Genomic DNA, 13,637 nt, shown 5'->3' on the forward strand with positions numbered 1-13,637 from the left:
TAGATGCGTTTTGAACATCATGACACTGCTAAATAACGTTTAAATTATCACTCAATGAAAAAATTGGAAAAAAAGAAACAAATCTATATTTTTGTGAAAAATAATGAAAATAGATTAATTTAATGAAATTATAGCGGTAATATGATATTTAATGGAAAAATAGCAATAATTTATTAAAATTCTTATTTTTAATTGTTGGACTATGTGTGTGTGTAAAGGGACATATGAAATCATTATTTTGAAGTCCAAAACGCATGTTTTCTGCACTGGAAAAGCAGGTAAAACGCAGGAATTTGCTGGAATCTTGTTTTTTGCCATTTCTCATTGACTTCGATGTTAGCAAAACGCACCCAAAATGGCAAAAACAATTGACATGCTGCTTCTTTGAACGCATGGTTTTTGCCACAAAATATGCAAATTAAACGCAGCGTTTTGAAATGCAAAGTGGGGTCTAGAAATCCCCATTTTCCATAGACTTTGCTGGGAAACCAAAACGCATGCCTTTTGGCATGAAAAAGGTGCTTCTCAAAACGGACCAAAAAAGCACCTAAAACGCAGGTGGAAACGCAAAGTGCGGTCGCAGCCCTAAAGTTCTATTATTCTTTTTTCATTCGGTTTGGCTACCTCATCTGATAGCAGCATGATCTAAGGGCATCTTATTCCAGAGATGTCACTTATTGGGCTCCTTTCTGTAGTCTTGATAAAATCACTTGTTTTTTCTGCTACAGATCTACTAAGTCTCTGAATGCTGAGCTCTATATTAACCCCTCCCAGACCACTGATTGGCAGCTTTCAGTGTAACCTGTGTATAGGCAGAAAATTGCCAGTCAGTGGTGGGGATGGGGTTATTTAGAATTGGTGAATGTGGAGGATTCCATGTCAGGAGGTTTACTAGTCCTCTATGATATTCTCCTGCTGTTAAAACAATGATGTTATCAAAACTACATCAAACAGCTGGGTAAGTGACAAATTGTTGGAATTAGTGACGTCTGTATAATAATAATAATAATAATAATAATAATAATAATAATAATCCAGGATAATTAAGATATACACTATAAGTATCACCCAGATTTGTTGTAAACTATGAGCACATGAAACTATGGAAGAAAAGAAAAAAAACCTGAATGCAGTGTTCCTTCAAGTGGGAGAGTACTAGAGGTGCATATAAAAATGCAGGCCCGGACTGGCTCTAAGGGGACAATTGACTCACCTATTGGGCGCCTGTGCCAAAGGGTACCCCTATCCTCTGATATGAGCAGTAGTTGGCACAATTTACTACATACAGTCAAAAACAGAATCTCATTATTTTAAAAAACTACTTACTCTATTGTTATACAGGGAGGGCCATAAGTATGGATACACCCTGATAAAATGGAAGTGATTGCTGATATCACCTTACCGTTTGTGGAATATTAGTACACGGGAGGGGCCAAACATTTGAGGCCGTTGACGTCCATGTCGGCCATCTGCAAAGCCGCCATTTTGAATTCAACTTTAATTTTTTTCAGTGGGAAGAGGGTCATGTGACTCATCAAACACAGAGAATTGCACAAGAAAAACAATGGAGTGCTCATTTTTAACGTATCATAGCTTTATTCATTATCGAGTTATTGACACATTTTTGACATGGAACAACGACAGTAACCCACTAAAGGATGTGCTCAAAGTGCTGCCCATTCTCTTCTCCCACTCTTGACATACCGAGAGCCATACCGCAGATCCAGGATCCAGGATGTGGGGCACCTGAAACAACGGATACAGGAGGCTTGTGGTAGCATTTTATAACACCTGCCTGGATCCACAAACTCAGATGGGCTGTAGTGGACAGGCTAGAGGGAAGCTACTCACCAAGCAGGACCCCTAGAACCCTGAAACCCTTTAACCCCTATACAGGGATTTGGAATTACATAGGGCCCTGGAGATCACTACCTGTGGAAGGATTCAGTCCAAGAGAGTAGTCGTCAGGCAGGGTCAAACCAGGAATAGCAGAACAGGGAACGAATCGGCAGGCAAGGACGTAAACAGAACACAAAGCAGAGGTCAAAACCGGATCGGGCAGCGAGGTACGAAACAGCAGGCAGGAGGGTAGTCAGAAAACACGCAGAAGTCAGCACACAGGAATCACTAAACAGAACTGGGCGGAACAGGAGCCAGGAAATCAGAACTATCTCTGGCAGTGGTCAGCAGACAGGAGGGGAATTAAGAAGGGTGTGGTGTCTTACCATTGGTTGTGGCTGAATGATGGCATCCTCAGCTGGAAGACACACGCCACTCACAGTCAGCCAGTGGTACTTCAGATCACAAGGAAACCCATCCCAGTGGATGAGCGGACCCTGCGCCCACCGGCGTCGCCGGCATTGCCTCCTCCACCATCACCAGCACTATCCACGGCAGGAACACTGCGTCGCCTGGCGATTGGAGCAGAAGTCGCTGGAGCGGACTCCGGTGGTGATGTAACACATTTCTTTTGCGGTATTGCTCTCGATGTGTCAAGAGTGGGAGAAGAGAATCGCATTGACAATTCAACACAATGGGCAGCACTTTGAGCACATCCTTTAGTGGGTTACTCTCGTTGTTCCATGTCACAAACGTGTCACTAACTCAGTAATGAATAAAGCTACATTAAAAATGAGCACACTATTGGTTTTCTTGTGCAATTCTCTATTTGATGTGTGCACATGACCCCCTCCCCATTGAAAAAATTAAAGTTGAATGGTGGCTTTGCAGATGGCCACCATGGGTGTCACCCGGCCTCAAATGTTTGGCCCCTTCCATGTACTAATATGCCACAAACGGTAAGGTGATATTAGCACCCACTTCCATTTTATCAGGGTGAATCCATACTTATGGCCCACCCTGTATTTTGCAATTAAGGGTAAAGTAATATTTTCATGTAGCTGAATAGTGGGCCCACAGAGTCATTCTTCCTGGTAGGCCCTTGGCCGACACTATTAAGATCTGAAAGTGCCATTTAGACACAGCCCCCTGATTACGTCAGTCATGTTGAAACATGTTGGGGAGGCTATTTTTAGGTAGGCAGGTTAGGGTGAAATCGACATCTATATATGAATTAATAGGACATTGGATAGTTAGCTTCGGTCCGCCGCCAAATGTTACACCTTGTGAGAGATGATTTAATTCTTCACCCTATATGCCAGTTTTAAACTGGTCATTTAATTTGATTGCCTTATTTTTCTGACACTTTTTTCCCCCCAAATGTTGCCGTGACCTGCCGTGACCACGTGGGCCCGCTCATTAGATATGCACGCCCATCCTCCCGCCCATCATCTCTCAGCACTGGTCAGCGCTGACAGGTGGGGGGGATGATGGGCGGGGTGATGAGCGGGGGCTGCGTGCATAATTAACAGCCGGCCATGATCACCCCTGGCAACTACAGCCTGGAGTGATCATGTGCGGCTGTATTCACTGCCCCCCGTGCATCATTATCAGCGCTGGTGCAGTGAATGAGTGCACTCACCCGTCACCGTGTGTGGAGCCGTCACAGTGTGTGGAGCCGTCCCCCTGCAGCTTCCCGATGTCTTCCTCTCTGCTCTCTGTGCCGGTCAGCTGATCTGTGTAGAAAGCCGTGAGCACAGCGATGACGTCATCGCTATGCACGTCGCTACAGATCAGCTGACCGGCTCAGAGAGCAGAGAGGAAGACATCGGGAAGCTGCATGGGGACTGCTCCACACACGGTGACGGCTCCACACACGGTGATGGCTCCACCCAGCGGCGCTGCTGCTGAGACAGAGAGAAAGATGATCGGTGCTGCAGGGAGTGAGGGAAGGTGAGTATAAACGTTGATTTTTTTTTCTGTGCCACAGGATACAGGCCATATACCAGGATGGGGGTATTTTATGAGCAGGATGGATGGGGGAATATGAGCAGGATGGATGGGGGAATATGAGCAGGATGGATGGGGGAATATGAGCAGGGATGGATGGGGGAATATGAGCAGGATGGATGGGGGAATATGAGCAGGATGGATGGGGGAATATGAGCAGGATGGATGGGGGTATATGAGCAGGATGGATGGGGTTATATGAGCAGGATGGAAGGAGGAATATGAGCAGGATGGGTATATGAGCAGGATCATATACAAGGCAGGAGGATCGTTACCAGAATGGGGTACCTTAGTAGATAATTTGGGGACAAATTACCCCCATAAGAGTGTCAACAGCAGATCCTTGCCCCATACCAGTGTGTCATGACCACATTTTTTGGTTAAAATTTTATTTTCCTTTTTTCCTCCTCTAAAACCAGGGTGCGTCTTATGGTCAGGTGCGTCTTATAGTCCGAAAAATACGGTAGTAATACTTTATATTTTATTGATCCTTAGTTAGGGTACATCTAGTTGCCTTTTGGAAAAATTGTGTGATGTCTATATTAACCCTACGTGATCAGGGTAATAGATTGAGGTTTTGTATGTCATTTCTAATAAGACACGTAATTATATTTGTTTCCATATATGAGTGGGGGATTAAGAAGTCCCAGTTCTAGTAGTGACTAGAGAGGCTATAGTTATTAGGTGAAGAGTTTATTAAGTGAAAATGACCACCTATTCCCAATTGTGAAGGGGAAAAAAAAATATTTGTGTTCTGTTGTTTTTTTCAGCAGCCGCATTACCATCTCCCAAGAAAGTATTTATTTAAACCGTTCCCAAGCCAAGCTTGGCTGTGTGCTGCTTATCTGGGTTTTCACAGTACTGCAAATAAATTGCTCCACATAGAAAGTTAAAGCAAAACTGACTTAATAGGATAACACGGCCAGCCATCCTTCCATGTAGATAGAATTGCAGAATTGGTCAATATATAGAAGACAAAACATCAGAAATATATATATATATATATATATATATATATATATATATATATATATATATATATATATATATATATATATATATATATATATATATATACACATAAACTGCTGGCCACAAGTATTGGCACCCCTGCAATTCTGTCAGATAATACTCAGCTTATTCTTGAAAATGATTGCAATCACAAATTCTTTGGTATTATTATCTTCATTTATTTTGCTTGCAATGAAAAAACAAAAAATAGAATAAAAAAAAATCAAATCATTGATCCTTTCACACAAAACTCCAAAAATGGGCCAGACAAAAGTATTGGCACCCTTAGCCTAATACTTGGTTGCACAACCTTTAGCCAAAATAACTGCGAACAACCACTTCTGGTAACCATCAATGAGTTTCTTACAATGCTCTGATGGAATTTTAGACCATTCTTCTTTGGCAAACTGCTCCAGGTCCCTGAGATTTGAAGGGTGTCTTCTCCAAACTGCCATTTTGAGATCTCTCCACAGGTGTTCTATGGGATTCAGGTCTGGACTCATTGATGGCCACTTTAGTAGTCTCCAGTGCTTTCTCTCAATCCATTTTCTAGTGCTTTTTGAAGTGTGTTTTGGGTCATTGTCCTGCTGGAAGACCCATGAGCTCTGAGGAAGACCCAGCTTTCTCACACTGGGCCCTACATTATGCTGCAAAATTTGTTGGTAGTCTTCAGACTTCATAATGCCATGCACACGGTCAAGCAGTCCAGTGCCAGAGGCAGCAAAGCAACCCCAAAACATCAGGGAACCTCCGCCATGTTTGACTGTAAAGACAGTGTTCTTTTCTTTGAATGCCTCTTTTTTTTCCCCTGTAAACTCTATGTTGATGGCTTTTCCCAAAAAGCTCTACTTTTGTCTCATCTGACCAGAGAACATTCTTCCAAAACGTTTTAGGCTTTATCAGGTAAGTTTTGACAAACACCAGCCTGGCTTTTTTAGGTCTCAGGGTAAGAAGTGGGGTTTTCCTGGGTATCCTACCATACAGTCCCTTTTCATTCAGACGCCGACGGATAGTACGGGTGGACACTGTTGTACCCTCGGACTGCAGGGCAGCTTGAACTTGTTTGGATGTTAGTCGAGGTTATTTATCCACCATCTGCACAATCTTGCGTTGAAATGTCTCGTCAATTTTTCTTTTCCTTCCACATCTAGGGAAGTTAGCCACAGTGCCATGGGCTTTAAACTTCTTGATGACACTGCGCCCCGTAGAAACAGGAACTTTCAGGTCTTTGGAGACGGAGTTGTAGCCTTGAGATTGCTCATGCTTCCTCACAATTTGGATTCTCAAGTCCTCAGACAGTTCTTTGGTCTTCTTTCTTTTCTCCATGCTCAATGTGGTACACACAAGGACACAAGACAGAGCTTGAGTCAACTTTAATCCATGTCAACTGGCTGCAAGTGTGATTTAGTTATTGCCAACACCTGTTAGGTGCCACAGGTAAGTTACAGGTGCTGTTAATTACACAAATTAGAGAAGCATCACATGATTTTTCAAACAGTGACAATACTTTTGTCCACCCCCTTTTTTATGCTTGGTGTGGAATTATATCCAATTTGGCCTTATGACAAATTTTTTAATTTTTTTTCATTGAAGACAAATTAAATGAACATAATAATACCAAAGAATTTGTGATTGCAATCATTTTCAAGAAGAAACTGAGTATTATCTGACAGAATTGCAGGGGTGCCAATACTTTTGGCCAGTACTGTGTATATATATATATATATATATATATATATATATATATATATATATATATATATATATATATATATATATATATATATATATATATATACATGCATACTAGCTGTGCTACAAAACAGATAGAAATATAATTATTAAATTGTTGCCTATATTAACCAATCAGAGCTCAGATTAATTAACTGTAGCAAAATAGAAGCTAAGCTGTGATTGGTTGCTGTTGGCAGCCTGATAAATCTCCAGGCAACAGAAAGCCCTCCCCCCTGACTGTATATATTAGCTCACACATACACAAAATGGACAGGTCATGTGACTGACAGCTGCCGGATTTCCTATATGGTACATTTGTTGTTCTTGTAGTTTGGCTGTTTATTAATCAGATTTTTATTTTTGAAGGATAATACCAGACTTGTGTGTGTTTTAGGGCAATTATGTGGCGAGGTTGGTGTATGTGTGGTGAAATGTGTGCTGAGGGTGGTATATGCACCAGACTTGTGTGTGTTTTAGGGTGATTATATGGTGAGGTTGGTGTATGTGTGGTGAGATGTGTGCTGAGGGTGGTATATGTGTTCAAGTACGTGGTAGTGTGTGGCGCATTTTGTGTGTGTTCATATCCCCGAGTGTGGTGAGTATCCCATGTCGGGGCCCCACCTTAGCAACTGTACGGTATATACTCTTTGGCGCCATCGCTCTCATTCTTTAAGTCCTCCTTGTTCACATCTGGCAGCTGTCAATTTGCCCCCAACACTTTTCGTTTCACTTTTTCCCCATTATGTAGATAGGGGCAAAATTGATTGGTAAATTGGAACGCCCATATAAGGGCGTGGCTGCGCATTCTTCTGAAGTTCTGGCTGCACTGTGGCTCCCAGCTCCATTCGCTTTAATGGAGGCAGGTTTTTTGGTGAATAACTGTAAAGAGCGGGGTTCAAATTTCCCCTCAAAACATAGCCTATGACACTCTCGGGGTCCAGAAGTGTGAGTGTGCAAAATCTTGTGGCAGTAGCTGCGACGGTGCAGATGCCAATCCCGGACATACATACACACACACACACACACACACACACACACACACACACACACACACACACACACACACACACACGCAGCTTTATATATTAGATATATATGTGTGTGTGTATATATATATATATATATATATATATATATATATATATATATATATATATATAATATTACAGTTCATACACATAGTGCCTTGCGAAAGTATTCAGCCCCCTTGATTTTTTTCCACTTTTTCCCATACTTCAGGCTTCAAACGTAAAGATAGAAATTTTAATGTTAAGGTGAAGAATCAACAAGTGGGACATAATTGAGAAGTTGAACAAATTTATTGCTTATTTTAAACTTTTGTAAAAAAATAATAAACTGAAAATTGAGGCGTGCAATATTATTCATCCCCTTTACTTTCAGTGCAGCAAACTCACTCCAGAAGTTCATTGAGGATCACTGAATGATCCAATGTTGTCCTAAATGACTGATGATAAATATAATCCAAGCTGTGTGTAATCAAGTCTCCATATAAATGCACCTGCTCTGTGATAGTCTCAGTGTTCTGTTTAAAGCACAGAGAGCATCATTAAAACCAAGGAACACAACAGGCAGGTCCGTGATACTGTTGTGGAGAAGTTTAAAGCCATATTTAGTTACAAAAAGATTTCCAAAACTTTAAACATCCCAAGGAGCATTATGCAGGCGATCATATTGAAATGGAAGTAGTATCATACTACTGCAAATCTTCCAAGACCCGGCCGTCCCTCAAAAATTTCATCTCAAACAAGGAGAAGATTGATCAGAGATGCAGTCAAGAGGTCCATGATCACTCTGGATGAACTGCAGAGATCTACAGCTGAGGTGGGAGAGTCTGTCCATAGGACAACAATCAGTCGTACACTGCACAAAACTGGCCATTATGGAAGAGTAGCAAGTAGAAAACTATTTCTCAAAGATATCCATAAAAAGTGTTGTTTAAAGTTTGCCACAAGCCACCTGGGAGAAACACTAAACATGTGGAAGAAGATGCTCTGGTCCGATGAAACTAAAATCGAACTTTTTGGGCACAATGGCAAACGATATGTTTGGTGTAAAAGCAACACAGCTCATCACCCTGAACACACCAACCCCACTGTCAAACATGGTGGTGACAGCATCATGGTTTGGGCCAGCTCTTCTTCAGCAGGGACAGGGAAAATGTTTAAAATTGATGGGAAGATGGATGGAGCCAAATACAGGACCATTCTTGAAGAAAACCTGTTGGAGTCTGCAAAAGACCTGAGAATGGGACGGAGATTTTTCTTCCAACAAGGCAATGATCCCAAACATAAAGCAAAATCTACAATGGAATGGTTCACAAATAAACATATCCAGTTGTTAGAATGGCCAAGTCACAATCCAGACCTGAATCCAATCGAGAATCTGTGGAAGGAGCTGAAAACTGCTGTTCACAAACGCTCTCCTTCCAACCTCACTGAGCTCAAGCTATTTGGAAAGGAAGAATGGGCAAGAATTTCAGTCTCTCGATCTGCAAAACTGATAGAGACATACCCCAAGCGACTTTTAGCTGTAATCGCAGCAAAAGGTGGCGCTACAAAGTATTAACTTAAAGGGGATGAAAAATATTGGACGCCCCAATTTTCAGTTTTTTTTTTTTATAAAAGTTTAAAATGAGCAATACATTTCGTTCAATTTCACAATTGTGTCCCACTTGTTGATTCTTCAGCACTTCAGCATAACATTGATCTTTATGTTTGAAGCCTGAAATGTGGGAATGGGAAAAGGTTGAAAAATTCAAGGGGGCCGAATACTTTCGCAAGGCACTATATGTGTATGTATGTATATACATATATATATATATATATATATATATATATATATATATACAGTGCCTACAAGTAGTATTCAACCCCCTGCAGATTTAGCAGGTTTGATAAGATGCAAATAAGTTAGAGCCTGCAAACTTCAAACAAGAGCAGGATTTATTAACAGATGCATAAATCTTACAAACCAACAAGTTATGTTGCTCAGTTAAATTTTAATAAATTTTCAACATAAAAGTGTGGGTCAATTATTATTCAACCCCTAGGTTTAATATTTTGTGGAATAACCCTAGTTTGCAATTACAGCTAATAATCGTCTTTTATAAGACCTGATCAGGCTGGCACAGGTCTCTGGAGTTATCTTGGCCCACTCCTCCATGCAGATCTTCTCCAAGTTATCTAGGTTATTTGGGTGTCTCATGTGGACTTTAATCTTGAGCTCCTTCCACAAGTTTTCAATTGGGTTAAGGTCAGGAGACTGACTAGGCCACTGCAACACCTTGATTTTTTCCCTCTTGAACTAGGCCTTGGTTTTCTTGGCTGTGTGCTTTGGGTCGTTGTCTTGTTGGAAGATGAAATGACGACCCATCTTAAGATCCTTGATGGAGGAGCGGAGGTTCTTGGCCAAAATCTCCAGGTAGGCCGTGCTATCCATCTTCCCATGGATGCGGACCAGATGGCCAGGCCCCTTGGCTGAGAAACAGCCCCACAGCATGATGCTCCCACCACCATGCTTGACTGTAGGGATGGTATTCTTGGGGTCGTATGCAGTGCCATCCAGTCTCCAAACGTCACGTGTGTGGTTGGCACCAAAGATCTCGATCTTGGTCTCATCAGACCAGAGAACCTTGAACCAGTCTGTCTCAGAGTCCTCCAAGTGATCATAAGCAAACTGTAGACGAGCCTTGACATGACGCTTTGAAAGTAAAGGTACCTTACGGGCTCGTCTGGAACGGAGACCATTGCGGTGGAGTACGTTACTTATGGTATTGACTGAAACCAATGTCCCCACTGCCATGAGATCTTCCCGGAGCTCCTTCCTTGTTGTCCTTGGGTTAGCCTTGACTCTTCGGACAAGCCTGGCCTCTGCACGGGAGGAAACTTTCAAAGGCTGTCCAGGCCGTGGAAGGCTAACAGTAGTTCCATAAGCCTTCCACTTCCGGATGATGCTCCCAACAGTGGAGACAGGTAGGCCCAACTCCTTGGAAAGGGTTTTGTACCCCTTGCCAGCCTTGTGACCCTCCACGATCTTGTCTCTGATGGCCTTGGAATGCTCCTTTGTCTTTCCCATGTTGACCATGTATGAGTGCTGTTCACAAGTTTGGGGAGGGTCTTAATTAGTCAGAAAAGGCTGGAAAAAGAGATAATTATCCAAACATGTGAAGCTCATTGTTCTTTGTGCCTGAAATACTTCTTAATACTTTAGGGGAACCAAACAGAATTCTTGTGGTTTGAGGGGTTGAATAATAAATGACCCTCTGAATAAACTTTTCTCAATTTAAAAAAAATAATAAAAAAGAAATAACATTCTTTTTTGCTGCAGTGCATTTCACACTTCCAGGCTGATCTACAGTCCAAATGTCACAATGCCAAGTTAATTCCGAATGTGTAAACCTGCTAAATCTGCAGGGGGTTGAATACTACTTGTAGGCACTGTATATATATATATATATATATATATATATATATATATATATATATATATATATATATATATATATATATATATATATATATATATATATATATATACAGTATATATACACACAGTACAGTTCAAAAATTTGGAGTCACGCAGACAATTTTGTCTATTCCATGAAAAATCATACTTTTATTTATCAAATGAGTTGCATAATGAATAGAGAATATAGTCCAGACATTGACTAGGTTAGAAATAATGATTTTTACTTGAAACAATAATTTTCTTCTTCAGACTTTGCTTTCGTCACAGAATGCTCCTTTGCAGCAATTCCAGCTTTGCAGACCTTTGGCATTCTAGCTGTTAATTTGCTGAGGTAATCTGGCGACATTTCACCCCATGCTTCCAGAAGCCTCTCTCACAAGTTGGATTGGCTTGATGGGCACTTTTTACGCACCATACGGTCATGCTGTTCCCACAGCAACTCAATAGGGTTGAGATCTGGTGACTGGGCTGGCCACTCTATTACAGATAGAATACCAGCTGCCTGCTTCTTCCCTTAATAGTTCATGCATAATTTGGAGGTGTACTTTGGGTCATTGTCCTGTTGTAGGATAAAATTGGCTCCAATCAAGCACTGTTCACAGGGTATGGCATGGCGTTGCAAAATGGAGTGATAGCCTTACTTATTCAAAATCTCTTTTATCTTGTACAAATCTCCCACTTTACCATCACCAAAGCAACCCCAGACCATCACATTACCTCCACCTTGCTTGACAGATGAAGTCAGGCATTCTTCCAGCATCTTTTCAGTTGTTCTGCATCTCACAAATGTTCTTCTGTGTGATCCAACACCTAAGACTTCGATTCATCTGTCCATAATACTTTTTTCCAATCTTCCTTTGTCCAATGTCTGTGTTCTTTTGCCCATATTAAACTTTTCCTTTTATTAGCCAGTCTCAGATATGGCTTTTTCTTTGCCACTCTGCTCTGAAAGCCAGCATCCCAGAGTCGCCTCTTCACTGTAGACATTGACACTGGCGTTTTGCGGGTACTATTTAAAGAAGCTGCCAGTTGAGGACCTGTGACACATCGATTTCTCAAACTAGAGATTATAATGTACTTGTCTTGTTGCTTTGTTGTTCAGCGGGGCCTCCCACTTCTCTTTCTACTCTGGTTAGAGCCTGTTTGTGCTCTCATCTGAAGGGAGTAGTACACACCATTGTAGGAAATCTTCAGTTTCTTGGCAATTTCTTGCATGGAATATACTTCATTCCTAAGAAGAAGAATAGACTGCCAAGTTTCACATGAAAGTTCTCTTTTTCTAGCCTTTTTGAGAGTTTAATGGAACCAACAAATATAATGCTCCAGATTCTCAACTAGCTCAAAGGAAGGTCGTTTTATAGCTTCTCTAATCAGCAAAACTGTTTTCAGCTGTGCTATCTTACTTGCACAAGGGTTTTCAAGGGATTTCTAAACATCCATTAGCCTTCTAACACAGTTAACAAACACAATATACCATTAGAACACTGGAGTGGTGGTTGTTGGAAATGGACCTCTATACACCTATGTAGATATTGCATTAAAAACCAGACAATTAAAGCTAGAATAGTCATTTAAAAAAAATGTGCTTTCCTTTCAAAAGTAAGGAAATATCTAAGTGACCCTAAACTTTTGAACTGTAGTATATGTATATGTATATATATATATATATATATATATATATATATATATATATATACATATACATATAATATTTCTGATGCTTCGTCTCATTTTTTTCCCCCAATTTTTTTTACATCGACAAATTGCAAAAACCAATACTTTTTTTGTTGTCACAGTTGCATGATTGCTTGTTTCTTGACAGGCATATCTTATTTTTTTGTGCTTTTTTTTTTTCAGTTACATGGGTTTCAATGTAGTAGAGACATCATCCTAATAGTTCACGCACAATTATCGTCGCACCGTATTTATATAGTTTTTGTGTTTGGTGGTTTTGCTGAAAAAACACAGGCTTTATAGTAAAATAAGAAATAATTTTTGTGTCTCCACATTCCATTTCTTTTTATTTTGCCTTCCCAATAATCTGTCTGTATAAGGATTTTTTTTCTTTGATATATGGTTTATAAGTATTTTTTCTTGGGGTCTATATATACATTTTTATTGTCTTTTAAGACACATTCTTTATATGGTGGAAAAAAAACGCGCATTTCTGCTTTTCTGTTTTGTTTTTCACACCTTGCACAATGGGGTTTAAATAATATGTTAATCATTAGTTGTTTAAATTAAGATCTCTTAATTTTTGTAACAAAAGTGTGTTTTTTTTCACTTCATCGCTCTAAATATTCTGTATTTTTCTTCTTCTTGATACTGAGGACAGTGATTTTCATGTATATTACTCTGGAATTGTTAATATTCTGACAGGCAGTCTCTTAGACCATACCACTGTCTTTCACCTATGACAGACATGAGGGCTTTCATGAGACCCCCGACTGCCATGGTAGCTCATCAGCACCCCTCAACCACATTGTTTGGTGTTGATGTGCTAAAATAGAAAGCCCCTTTATTCTGTCAAACTCTTGTCACAGTCTCTTCCATTG

At 40.5% G+C, this 13,637-nt stretch overlaps 1 protein-coding gene across 3 annotated transcripts in view; it reads left to right on the forward strand.

The window, feature by feature from the left end:
• Positions 1-13,637, forward strand: part of PIGN (phosphatidylinositol glycan anchor biosynthesis class N) — a 478,983-nt gene that overhangs the window by 224,571 nt on the left and 240,775 nt on the right. The window lies entirely within an intron of this gene.

Source organism: Anomaloglossus baeobatrachus, chromosome 6 (assembly GCF_048569485.1).
Source record: "Anomaloglossus baeobatrachus isolate aAnoBae1 chromosome 6, aAnoBae1.hap1, whole genome shotgun sequence".
NCBI lineage: Eukaryota > Metazoa > Chordata > Amphibia > Anura > Aromobatidae > Anomaloglossus > Anomaloglossus baeobatrachus.